Here is a 12,411-nt window from a genome sequence, read left to right as displayed (position 1 = left end):
ATATTAAATTTGTATTTTTTACTATACTTAAAAAATAGAATTAAACTTCTTGTTATTCTGAGTTTGACTTAACCCAATAAACTTTATGAATTGGGGGATGCTCCTATAAAGTTACAGAAAATGTCTTTTTATAAGGACGCCTACGTGTCGTTGTATTATTGGACGTTTTTAATAAATCGGTTTTTTTTTTAAATTTTTTAATTAACCAAATTAAAACCAATTTTAATATTCTAAAATCTGGCCAGACCGACCGGTCTAACCGATTCAATAAAAAACCGACTTGAAAAATAGTCTGGTCCACTTTCCAAACCCACCCCTTCCCCCTAACAAGTAACACCCGCCCATTTCCCCTAGCACCCACCCATTTCCCCAATACGTGAATCATATATCACTATCACCTGAAGTCTGAACCCATAGCACCTTCCAAACTCACCCTACCAAAACCCTAAGTTCTCCCTGCAACTGTTCTGCCGCGGTGCCGCCGCCGTCCGTGCTGTCGGCGCCTCTGCTTCCTCTCTCGTAGTTCGGCGTCCTCCTTCCCCCTGTCCCCGTCCTCCCTGGATTCTCTCGAACTTGGAGCAGCTCGCCGCTGTGTTGCCACTCGCTGTCGTCTCGCCGGGCGCCGTCCATGTCGTCGTCGAAGGTTAGCGGCACTGCCTTCACTTCGGTTCTTCTCTTCCTTTTATGCCTTGTTGTTGATTTTTGAATGTGAAACTGTGACTGGGTTAATGGAAAATCAAATAATTGATTTTGTGTTGTTGCTCTTTTTTTAATTCCTGAAACTTTTGTTGAAATTTTCTTGCTGTTGCTAAAAATAGAAATCAAATCATTACTGAAATTTTTGTTTAGCTTTATTGATTTCAGGTTTAGTGTGATTAGGGATTACTTGTTACTGATTTTGTTTTGTTTTGTCAACACCTATAGGATTTCTATGTTCATAATTCTTGAATTTTGGGTGAATCCTCAATTTGTGTGCATTTAATTTGTTGTTTTCTACAAGTAAAGAACCTTCACCGAGAGAATGTTATCTACTAAAAAAAATAAAAATAGCCAACAACTTTGAGTATGCTTTATTTTTTGTTCTGGAAAAGAAGGATGGTATTTCAAAATTTATATAGGTTCGAATGAATAACATTTTCTAATAGATAAAGCATAATCCTAAGATGTAAGCTTATGACAGTACTGATGTAAGTATGGTCTGAGTAAATTGGTGCCATCTTCATTTGTCCACTATAGACATTTTAACATAGAGCAATACTTGAGATGCCAAATTTCCAAGGTCCCATCCACTTTAGGTAATTTGGGTTTGTAGCTTCTATCTATTTCTTTCCAGTAGCCCACCACTTGCCAATAACTGCTGGGTGCCCCTCATAATTTTTTGTTCCTGGAGTTGAGTTATCACAGATAAAGCACTGTCTTTGTGATGAAAAAAGAAAAATTTTAATAACTCCATTTATTTATTCCTTTGAGAAACTGTATTTAGATGGGCTTTCTGCTTTGCTTCTTGTATATTTTATGTTGGTCCTTGTTTTCAAGTTTGGATATGATCTTGCAGGGAAGATGATAAATGCTGTCTTTTTCCGGTCATCCTTTTTTTGTTCAAGTCGATACAAGCTCGCTTTGTCAATTGGCACATAGCAAATAGAGAAATCCAAGATTTTTCTCTCTTTTGTCCGGATTCAGATGCTTTTTGGGCTCATGAACCTGGTTTATGATAGCAAATAGGAGGAAAGAAGTATTAGAATGTGAACATGGATGTTAAGCTTTTTGACAAACCCATTGCTTAGAAGGAGGCTTTGTTCGTCGTGGTTTTGAGTCATGCTGTGTAAATACATTTAGAGATATGTATAGGAGAATCAATCAAGTACAAATCTGTAGCTTTGCTTCATTGTAAAAAATCAGAGAGTACAGCTTCAATGGATAATGCCAACAAAGTCTTTAATTGTAATTAACTTTTTTATGACTTTATTATGTGTTTATAATTTCAATGTGTTTATCTGACCACTGACAACTCCCATTTTGCAACAGCACCTTGCTTGACTTTGCAATAGCTTTACCACTTTCTACCGAAACAACAGAAACAAAGAGCTTCCCATCCCTTGGGTACCTACAAACAAGAGAATCAGCATTTGTTATTATTAACAGAACCATCTATTTCCTTTGTTTCTCCGCACACTGAATTACTATTGAAAACAATTCTAAAATCAACATACAACTTTTTTAGCAGCAAAATTTGGATAAAAAGAGTATAATTTTGGTGATTTAAACATCTTTTTTCTTGATTACAACTACTTTAGAACTTAAAGATAAATCATCTTTGCTTACTTTTAACATGTCACTCCTTATCAAGTAACACATTGCTGGCTTTGATGTCCCTATGCAGAACTTGTTCTTCCCAACCTTCATGCAAATACAACACAGCAAAGGCCACACCTTTGATGATTCTTATTCTCTCTTCACAGTTCAGCATCATGCTCTCATCACAAAACACTCTTTTATCCATGTATTCATAAACTAACAAGAAATTTCCCATGTCTTTCTTGCACCATCCTCTCAGAGCAACCAAGTTTCTCTGCTTCAATCTTCCAAGGCTTGAAATTTCTGCTAGGAACTCTCTCACGCCGTCATTCTCTTGTGATATTCGCTTCACTGCCACCTCTGCGCTGCCTCTTAGAACACCCTTGCATTTGATAAAACATTCAAGTCTCAAGGATTCTATATTATAGCTAAACAGAACAACTTCACTTTAGTTCACCTTAATTAATTATCATCCATTTCCAAAATACTATTGCATTAGCATTTATCAACGTAAATGGAAGAATAAGGGAAAAATAAAAATTAAATTAAATTACCTGAAGAGCCTTAAAATGAGAGAATCAGAACTCAAATCTTGTATCAGCTGCAGATTTCGAAGAAGCCTTGTTCTTACTCAACCGAAATATCCTCTCGTCTATCTTCTGAATCACACTCACGTTCGTAATTGGTAACTGGTAAGGTTTCGTGTGATTAATCGTAATGAATGGAATACAATACTTACCATTCCACATTTCCTGGTGACTGCTTGTGCTTCGGTTCAAGGGTGTCGGAAGAGTATCCGTATGGATTGTGCGTTACAGCCACACCAGGATTCACCTGTGTTGATTTGCTTGAAATAGGTCTATGTATGTTCCTATGGCTCCAGACAAACATCTTCCACCAGAATCTCTTACTTCCAGAAGGAAGAACTTGGCTTGAGGAATGCCTTCTCAACATAACTCTATCAGCACTGCAGTGAGTCATCACAGACCTGGGGCTTTCAAGATTAGCAGCCACTTTACCTGCTGTAAGTTCCTGTAAATTCTCGAAAGATTGCGACTTTGAATCTGGGAATTGATGAATTGTATTACCGAGAACATCCCTTCTTTCCAGGTTTGAGCATGATCGAGTGAGTTTGGGAGAATCCCAGGAGGCTGCAAATTATTTCACCATTTCACCGTTAGGCTTGAATTTGGGCTTGGGCTGAATAAGGGGTTAGGGTTAGAATTTTTTTTAATAAGGATTTAATTGTATTTTTAAATTATTAGAGATTTAAATGTTTGTAAAATAAAAAATTAAGGATATATTTGTTTTTTTTATAAAAAATTTAAATATAATTCGATTTATATTGTGTAAATTGATCGGAACAAACCGAATCTAATAATTATAATACGAACAATTAGGTTTATTATTTTTCTCTAATAAACCGATTTTATTCTGAATTATTAAAAAATAATTTATTAACCGGTTTAATAAAAATGTCCAATCATATTTTGCCACGTATGAATGTCTTTAAAAAAAGACATTTTTTGTGACTTTATGTAAGTGGTCTCCTTATGAATTATCGTCATTTTAGTATTATTGTTTTTTAAACGAATTTTTTATCTCTTTGATATCCAAAACTAATATGGTATAATTTTGTCCGTCTCTAATATGGTAAAAATATCTTCTTAAACACGTATCAATTTATATTTTCTCAATTAAATCTACAATAAAAAATCTGAAAAAAAAAATCTCAATTAAAAAAATAACATCGTCAATAATAATAATAATTGATACTCACAGATTAAAACCTAAACCTAAATAATCAATCATAATTCTCAATCCAAACTCAATCATATACAAAATTTGGAAGAATTATTATTCAAAATTGGTGAAAAAAAAAATTAACTAAGGCAACTAGCTATTTTTTTCCGTTGTTATTCAAAACCCCCTAATCCAAAACACAGAGTAAAGAGAAGCGCAACAAACCACATCCAAAGAACAAAATATTAACAAATCAAAACAAAAAAAAGCAGAATTATTTTGTAATGTCCTAGTGATTTAGGTAAATATATGCATGTACTTAAATTTTAAATAAAATACTCTACATAATTAATAATAATTTAAAAATTAAAAATAAATATTTTTATCATGTATTTACCTAAAACCTAAAAAATTTATTAAAAAAATTAATAATTTAAAAATAAAAAATATATATTTTATTCCATGCATTAAGAAAAAAGCTAATAATAAAATATTTAATTACGATATTTTTTTAAAAAACCAGGAGCCATCAAGAATGGAGGAAGAGTATGGTATGAAATTCGAATTAATAGCTCATAAATATTAGGGGTGAACGCGGGTCGGATCGGATCGGATCGAATATTACCAAAATTTCGATCCGATCCGCACTTAAATCATCGGATCCCATATCCGCATATTTTAAGCTTGGATCCGATTCGCACATTTGCGGATCGGATATCGGATATCGGATATATCCGCAAAAACACACAAATATTTTTAAAAGCTTATTTTTATTAAAAAAGTATCAATAAAATTTATTTTTTCTATTCTTTTAAATATATGTACTCTTAAAATAATATTAAACATATTTTTCTTAAATAATAAATTAAAATAATACAACATATATGATAATTATTAGTTGAAATAAAACATAAAAAATATTTACTTATTTATTTCTTTATTTTTGCGGATACGCGGATATACGGATATCAACACAAAATCCGCAACTCGATCCGATAGTCTTGCGGATCGGATCAATATCCGCAATTTTCGGATTGGATTCGAATAAATACCGCGGATATGAGGATCGGATCAGATTCATGAACACTCCTAATAAATATTTTGAAAAAGTCTCGTAATTAAATATTTTGTTAGTTTTATTTTTAATGTATGGAATAAAATATATATTTTTTTATTTTTAAATTATTAATTTTTTTAATAAATTTATTAAAATGATGTCACTCTTATTCGAACTGTCCTAATACTATACGCATGTAAAATTTGAATCAATCTGATTCGAATTACCTTAACACTCATGCATGTATAATTCAAATAAAGCTGGTTTCGAATTACTATTGTTTTCTTAATTCGAATGGAATTCATTCGAATTACATAAGAAGATGGTTTTGGGTGATTCAGGTAACGGTTTTTGAATTTGGTAGAATAATGTAATTTTGTCCTCCATTTGGTTTAATTTGCCTTTTTTCCATATATATATATAAAAAAATTATATAAGAAATTTAAGATTAAAATCATTTGATATTTTTGTATTTAATATAATCAAAAGATGTCCTATTTTAAAATATATGTTTGTATTAAAAGAAAATATTTTAATTTGAATTTCAGAACATTATTATTCACCTTACTTTTTTCTATTAAAAAGAGTGTATTAATATGCTAATGTCATTGTCTACATGCACAAAGCTAAGTTAATAATAATAAAGGTCGACATATAGTAAAAATAAAATGGACGGGGGACTATTATGTCTGATAAAAAAAAACGTTAGGGATTGATTCGTATATTAATTTTTTTGGAGACTACAATGTCCGCTTTTAAAATTTTTGGGGGCTTATCTGGGTGATTACTCTACCAAAAAATAAATTGGGGACTAATTTGTCTGTCCAGAGTAAAATCTTAAGGATTGATTTGTGTATTAATTTTTTTTGGGGACTAAAATATCCACTTTTAAAATTTTCGAAGACTAATTTAGTTATTTTAATCAAATAATAGTGTAAAAAAATAAAAAATTAATTTTTACTAGTAAAAAAAAGATATGCAACAATAGAAAAAAGATGTGCTTTTGTTTTAATAAAAAAGAATGATAATAACAATAATAATAATAAATAGAAACAAAAATGTGTACAAGTTTTGATTTTATTTTACCATAAAAAAAATAAAAATCTTATAAGAGAAAAAATAACTGAAGCAGAAAATTATACCGAAAATAATATAAAATTATTCATGATGTTGACAGATAAATTAAAAAAAAAAAACAAGAGTTGTGTTTCTATGAGTTTACTAGCGTGATAACTTGTGCAATGCACGGGCTTCACGAAATTTAAATATTTTTAAAAGAAAAATACTAAGAATTTAACTAAAATATATTCTATACAAATAGATATATTGTATTAAATTTGGATAATTACAAAATTATCACTACACTAAAATAAAAAAAATAGAATATAACAATTATTCAATATGTCAATAAATGGTATAACATATTTTCTAAGATAATAAAAAATAATAAAATACTCAAACAATTGTTAGACACTAAAAAAACAGAAAAAAAAAGTCCAACAGAAATATAGTTTACTATTATGTATTATCTTAAAAACACATAATGTCAAGATACCTACTGATAGCAAAACAAAATATATACAACATATATAAATTTGTTTATCAAACAAAAGATAAAATATGTCAAAGACAAATTAACATACAATTTAAAATATCCATCAAATAGAGTTATACATAGGAGGCCTAATGTCGCTGGATCGATAACTCTATCTGCCGTCTAGCTATCGAGCCGAGTTTCAAAGTAATGATATCACCCTCCTTTAAGTTGTATATTCTACAACATTCCCTCCACCCAACTCCAAATTTCCATTCTCCACCTCTTCCTCCACTTTTCAATAAGTGGAAGAAGAAGACATTCTTCTCTACATTGGAATCTGGACCAGTGATTGTCCAAATCGAGCCATCTCCACACAGTTTAAGATACGCAGCGAATTTTGAAGCCAAATACTGCAAGGAATAATTCATAGTTAACACAAACATAAAATATTTAGGAAGAACATCCAATCAGCTTGCAAGAAAAAAAAATGATAAAAAAAAACACTATTTTGAAATCAAGTTACCAATCTAGGTTGTGCAACATCCGAAGCTGTGATTTTCTTTTCATAAGAAACCTCTGGAGAGTATCTAATTCAGGATAATACGAATATGTTAGTTGCCACACTGAAAAATAGCAAGTTATCCCATGATATTAAAATCAGAAAAACAAAGAAAAAAGTTACATCTAATATTACCTAGGATCAACTAACTCGTTTGCCGCGTGACTTTGTTCATTAACCTCCGATGATAAACTACTTCCACTAGACAAATCTATCGGATCATCTGGTTTATCCCCTACCAGTGCCCCACCTTGATCATTGTCTTCATCACCATCTGATGAAAACCGATCATCCGATGGTTCAGATCCAGAGAGAACAATCACATCAGCTGATGAGTCCTCATTCATCCTGGTGTACTTTATGTGGAACACTCTTGATACATTATCAATTGTCTCTGGGTCCATTAGCTCAGGAACATAGAAGTCAGGATCAAGGTGAACTCGGATGGGTTAGTTATCCTTATCCCACAATGAAATAAAAAAAATACCAAAACCGACATACCTAAATTGAACAGATGCCCCTCTATCGATAAAATAGAAAGTTCTAATCTGTTCAAATGAGGAGTCAGTTATGAGCAACTGATCATTCTTTCTTATCACCTCCAGCACTAAACAATTATCTAACTCGTCAATAACATAGAACATTGGCCCCAATCATTCTCCATGAGTTGAAACAAAATTTGGGGAAGAGCTCTGTCACCCTATATTCAAATTTCTTCTCAAAGTTAATTCATGTGTAATAAAACATGTTAAAAAAGCTTCACATAATTTTAACTAATTATTTAGCAAAGAGAGGTATTTTAAATCTACCATTATTACCAACTGAGCAACACAAGAGAACAATAACCACGTAACTGAACTAACATTATAATGAGAAGAAAGCTTTAGCATAAATAATTGAGAAGATTGTACTTCAGTAAACAGCTAAATGAATTTAAACAAAATATCCATAGAAAAGGGACAAAAGGGCAAGCAATTACTCCCAGACATGCAGAAAATAGTAGAAAATAACAAATTCAAGAACATATAGTCAAATCAGGAATCTAATTAATTGAGATTGATACTACTGCGCAAAACTGCACATTGGCCATTATGTTTCGTTACCTGTTTATTGAAAACGCGAAATCTAAAAACCAGTTCTTTTTCGTTGGGCCAGTATTGCTGGGTTGCTAAAAACCTCCTGTTAAGACATAATGGTACGATTAGAATTTAAGAGTCAGAATTTTAACCAAGAAACCAACTAACTAAGTATACCAGAAACAAGAAAAAAAGTAACAAATTAAAAGAACATTAGAGAAAAATAACCAAGAGACCACGCTTGCAAACTACTACACAACATATTTTACAGATTACAACAACTCCTCAAATCTGGCCTACATATAGATGAGAAGCCAATTAAATTAAATAACTACATGAAAAGCATCAAAGAAAGAATTTAAAAAAAACTATACATGGCATAACATCGATATTTAATTGACGTTAACATTTTATAAAATTAATGTGAAATATATTGAGTTAAAAAGTAAATGAGATTTCAATCAAATTGAAAATACAGCAAACAAAACATGTTCTCTAATTCTCAGCGCCATACCTGTTTGGATCTTCTCTATTAGCATCCATCAGAATTCAGCCTTATCAGATAGAGACACTTTGTATAAAGATCCAAGAACGGAGAAAAGAACTTGTCTATTTCTGCCAAAAAGAGTATTATAATAAAGTAAAGGCTAATATAAGATTTGAACGAAATGAATAAAAATAAGTGATAAAATTGAATCCAGAAACATAAAGAACAAACAGCAACCATTGATAAACAAAACAAGGAATAGATCAACAAAGATATGGTTATTTATTCTAGTAAACTAAATTTCTACTAATCCTAATTATAATGTTGAGAAGTGTCAAAAAGCTAACCACAACTATTAATAATAATCTAATAAAACAATCATGGATTATGAGTTTGTTAATTAGAATATGGATTACAAATGATACAAAAAAAGAAAAAATAAAAAAATTATATCAATATTCAACTATAAAAGACCAGAATTAATATTCAAAGATCATAGATATGACAAAACTGAATTCAAAAAATCTTTTTTATATTTGAAACTAATGGATAAAATAATCTATAGAATGATTATATTTTTTTAACTGAGAAAGAGTTTACAAAACCTAAAAGAATAAACCCATACCTGAGAATACGAAATTGGGATTAATAGTTGGGATAACTTCCAAAATAACTGATCCTTGTACAGAACCAAAAAAAAAAAAATATTCAATCTAAAATTAAAATGATGCCAATGGAAAGATTGAACAAAAACAATTTGATAAGAATGAGATCTTGCACTCAAGGAAGTATCAGACAAGTCATGTGTTGAAAATTAACTGTTTCTTTCTTTTCCTTTAAATTTGCAGATAAACATTCACTGAATAATACATGCATGTCCAAAAAAAAAAAAAATCAAGTTTAGAGGCAAAGAAACCTAGCAAAACTGAAAAGAAAACGAAAAGAAACTCTCTTTTCCTTTAAATTTGCAGATAAACATTCACTGAATAATACATACATGTCCCACAAAAAAAAAATCAACTTTAGAGGCAAAGAAAGCTAGCAAAACTGAAAAGAAAACGAAAAGAAAAAATACAAAACTGAAAACTTAGTTACCAGTACAACCATTAGGGTAAAAAATGAAATTGATGTTTGTTTTTCAGTTTATAAAGGATTTACCTTAACAGCACCCCCCTTGTTACTTGGCTGAAGTTTAGTGGCTCGATCTGTCAAAACATGAAGATAATGAATTATCCGCCGATTTACCGAGCAACACTGGTGTGCCGCACCGACTGAAAGCACTGTGAGCCACCGCAGATGAGGACAGGTTGGTAACTTGTAGGAGGATATGAGATTTTGAACGTGCAAAAGTCCCGTGGTAGAGTTTGCAGGTTGAGCGAGGTGAAAGCAAACAGAGAAAGACGAAGGAGGTGAAGTACGTACGTTGTTGTCACATTTGCTTCCCTTTTTTTTGTTCGCTGGGGGATAGCTGGAAAGACTGGGTTGTGGCCTTTGGATTTTTACTCTTTGCTACTGATAACACTGTTGTTCTTCTTATACCTGAGAAAAAATTAAAAGAACACAAAAATAAAAGATATTTAATTTTTTTCTAAAAAAGAAAGAGATTATAGTGGATCATTATGAAGAAATAATTACTAATGATCATAAAAACTTTTAGTATTCGAATTCTTAAGAAGCACTTATTTTTTTTTTAGTATTTATCACAAGTAAAAAGAATGGTTAAATGTTGAAGAAAAAGAAAATCAGGAATTAATTTCTTTATTTATTTCTGAGTTTTTTATATTAATAAATTTGATGTATCCTAAAGTTTAAGTAATGTTCACATTTTTTTCAATTCTTTTTTCTAATGTTAATTCGCATAAAAAATGACGAAAAATCACAAAACATAAAAAAAAAAGAAACCGGATAAAACAAAATTATTAATAAAGATTTGACATGACACAAAAATGATTAAGATACAAATTATGAAAAGTAGATAAAGAAATAATTACGAATATATATATTTTTTTAAAAATGATTTGCTCCTTGTTAAATATTGTTACAGCCTGGCCCAAAACTCGCGCGGGTCAACCCGACCCGAGTTCTCGCCGGCCCAGTGGTGCGTCCTCCACCCGACCCGGACACGCGTCCCGTACGGCTCGCACACAGCCGTGGGACAACACCTTTGAGGGTATGGGCCTGCCCATTGGAAGGGCCCACTACTGATATGTATATAAGGGGGAGACTGGCTCTCCCCCCAAGGTACGTCACATTCACACATCATTTCCTCTCCGCCTGCACATATTCTGACAAGGGCGTCGGAGTGTCTTTGCAGGTGGCATCCCCCTTCTCCATCAGAAGTGCTCGGGACCTCGCTCACCCGGAACCAGGAAACCACGACCAGACGAGCTCCTCCACCATCCGAAGCGTTGTCCTCAGGGTCCTAACCCGAATCGTACGGTACCCGATTTACCAAACATTGGCGCCGTCTGTGGGGACCGTTCATGGATTTCGTGCTGGTCCAGACTGGGACTGGTTCCGAGGTAGCGCCTCCCATACTCGGGGGAGGCGCCGTCGCGACGGAATCCCGGCAGCAGCAACGGTCGCCCCCGAGGGATGCGACGCAGACTCACGAGAGACGCCCCTTCAGGGGGACGGGTGACAACCACGCCAGGATAATGCAAGAACTACGCCACAGAATGCAGGACTTAGAGCGCAGGTTAGCAGAAAGAGAGCGCGACCAACGCTCCCCAGAGCGGAGCCCCACCCGTTCCCGTTCAAGAAGCCGCTCGAGGCGCACGCCGAGCCCCCAATGCGAGTCGGAGAGCACTGGGGAACGGATACGCCCCAGAAGAAGAAGTCGCGACCCCATTATCTACGCCCGACACGAAAGGCGGCGCGCGTCGAACAGAGGCGAGGAAACGGGCACATGGTGGAGGCTTCATGTGGACGGAGCCTCCAACCAAACGTCCGGAGGAGCAGGGGTCATCTTGGAAGCCCAGCAGGGGTCATCTATGAGCAATCGACCAAGTTCGAGTTCCCCGTGTCGAACAACCAAGCAGAATATGAGGCTCTCCTAGGCGGACTAATGCTGGCTCGGGAAGTCGGGGCGACGAGGGTCGAAGTATGCAGCGACTCCCAAGTCATCACATCGCAGATAAACGGAAGCTACCAAGCGCGGGACCCCCTCCTCCAAAAGTACTTGGAAAAGGTTAAGCAAATGACAAGCCAGTTCCAGGAGGTCATTATCCAGCACGTTCCAAGAGAAAAGAACACACGAGCAGACGTTTTGTCGAAGCTTGCGAGCACAAAGCCAGGATCGGGTAACCGGTCGCTCATCCAGGGCATGGTGAAGGAACCAACGGTCGCCCTCCACCTGACGGAGTCGAGCCCCTCATGGCTGGATCCCATTACCAACTTCCTGGAACTCGGCAAGTTACCTGAAGATGAGAAGGCGGCCAAAGCTTTAAGAAGGGAGGCGGCCAGGTACGCAATCATATAGGGATAACTATTCAAAAAGGGGCTCAGCCAACCCCTATTGAAGTGTTTGCACCCCGACCAAACGGACTACGTGCTTAGAGAAGTCCACGAAGGGTGTTGCGGACATCACATCGGGGGCAAAGCCCTAGCAAGGAAGCTCATCCGAGCAGGATACTACTGGCCAACAATGATGAA

The 12,411-nt window shown here is 34.3% G+C and overlaps 3 long non-coding RNA genes across 6 annotated transcripts; all 3 read right to left on the bottom strand.

Annotated features, from left to right (window-relative positions):
* Window positions 1,863-3,472, bottom strand: LOC110264819. Of its 3 annotated transcripts, none has more exons than XR_002351055.1 (3): window positions 3,038-3,472; window positions 2,853-2,957; window positions 1,863-2,107 (listed from the first exon to the last, which is right to left on the bottom strand). It is a non-coding gene; the product is annotated as an uncharacterized LOC110264819 (long non-coding RNA). The 3 variants fall into 3 exon arrangements; XR_002351056.1 differs by having other exon boundaries at window positions 2,853-2,954; XR_002351054.1 differs by lacking the exon at window positions 3,038-3,472 and having other exon boundaries at window positions 2,853-3,031.
* Window positions 6,664-7,492, bottom strand: LOC110264817. Its single transcript, XR_002351051.1, has 3 exons — window positions 7,330-7,492; window positions 7,159-7,222; window positions 6,664-7,045 (listed from the first exon to the last, which is right to left on the bottom strand). It is a non-coding gene; the product is annotated as an uncharacterized LOC110264817 (long non-coding RNA).
* On the bottom strand, window positions 7,499-11,628 carry LOC110264818. 2 transcript variants are annotated; one of them, XR_002351052.1, is made up of 4 exons: window positions 9,916-11,628; window positions 8,785-8,885; window positions 8,298-8,373; window positions 7,499-7,894 (listed from the first exon to the last, which is right to left on the bottom strand). It is a non-coding gene; the product is annotated as an uncharacterized LOC110264818 (long non-coding RNA). The 2 variants fall into 2 exon arrangements; XR_002351053.1 differs by lacking the exon at window positions 9,916-11,628 and adding an exon at window positions 9,383-9,511.

The sequence above is a fragment of the Arachis ipaensis genome, chromosome B07 (assembly GCF_000816755.2).
Source record: "Arachis ipaensis cultivar K30076 chromosome B07, Araip1.1, whole genome shotgun sequence".
In the NCBI taxonomy this organism is placed as follows: domain Eukaryota; kingdom Viridiplantae; phylum Streptophyta; class Magnoliopsida; order Fabales; family Fabaceae; genus Arachis; species Arachis ipaensis.
Note: the sequence above shows the minus strand (reverse complement) of the source record. Positions and strands in the feature narration are given on the sequence as shown.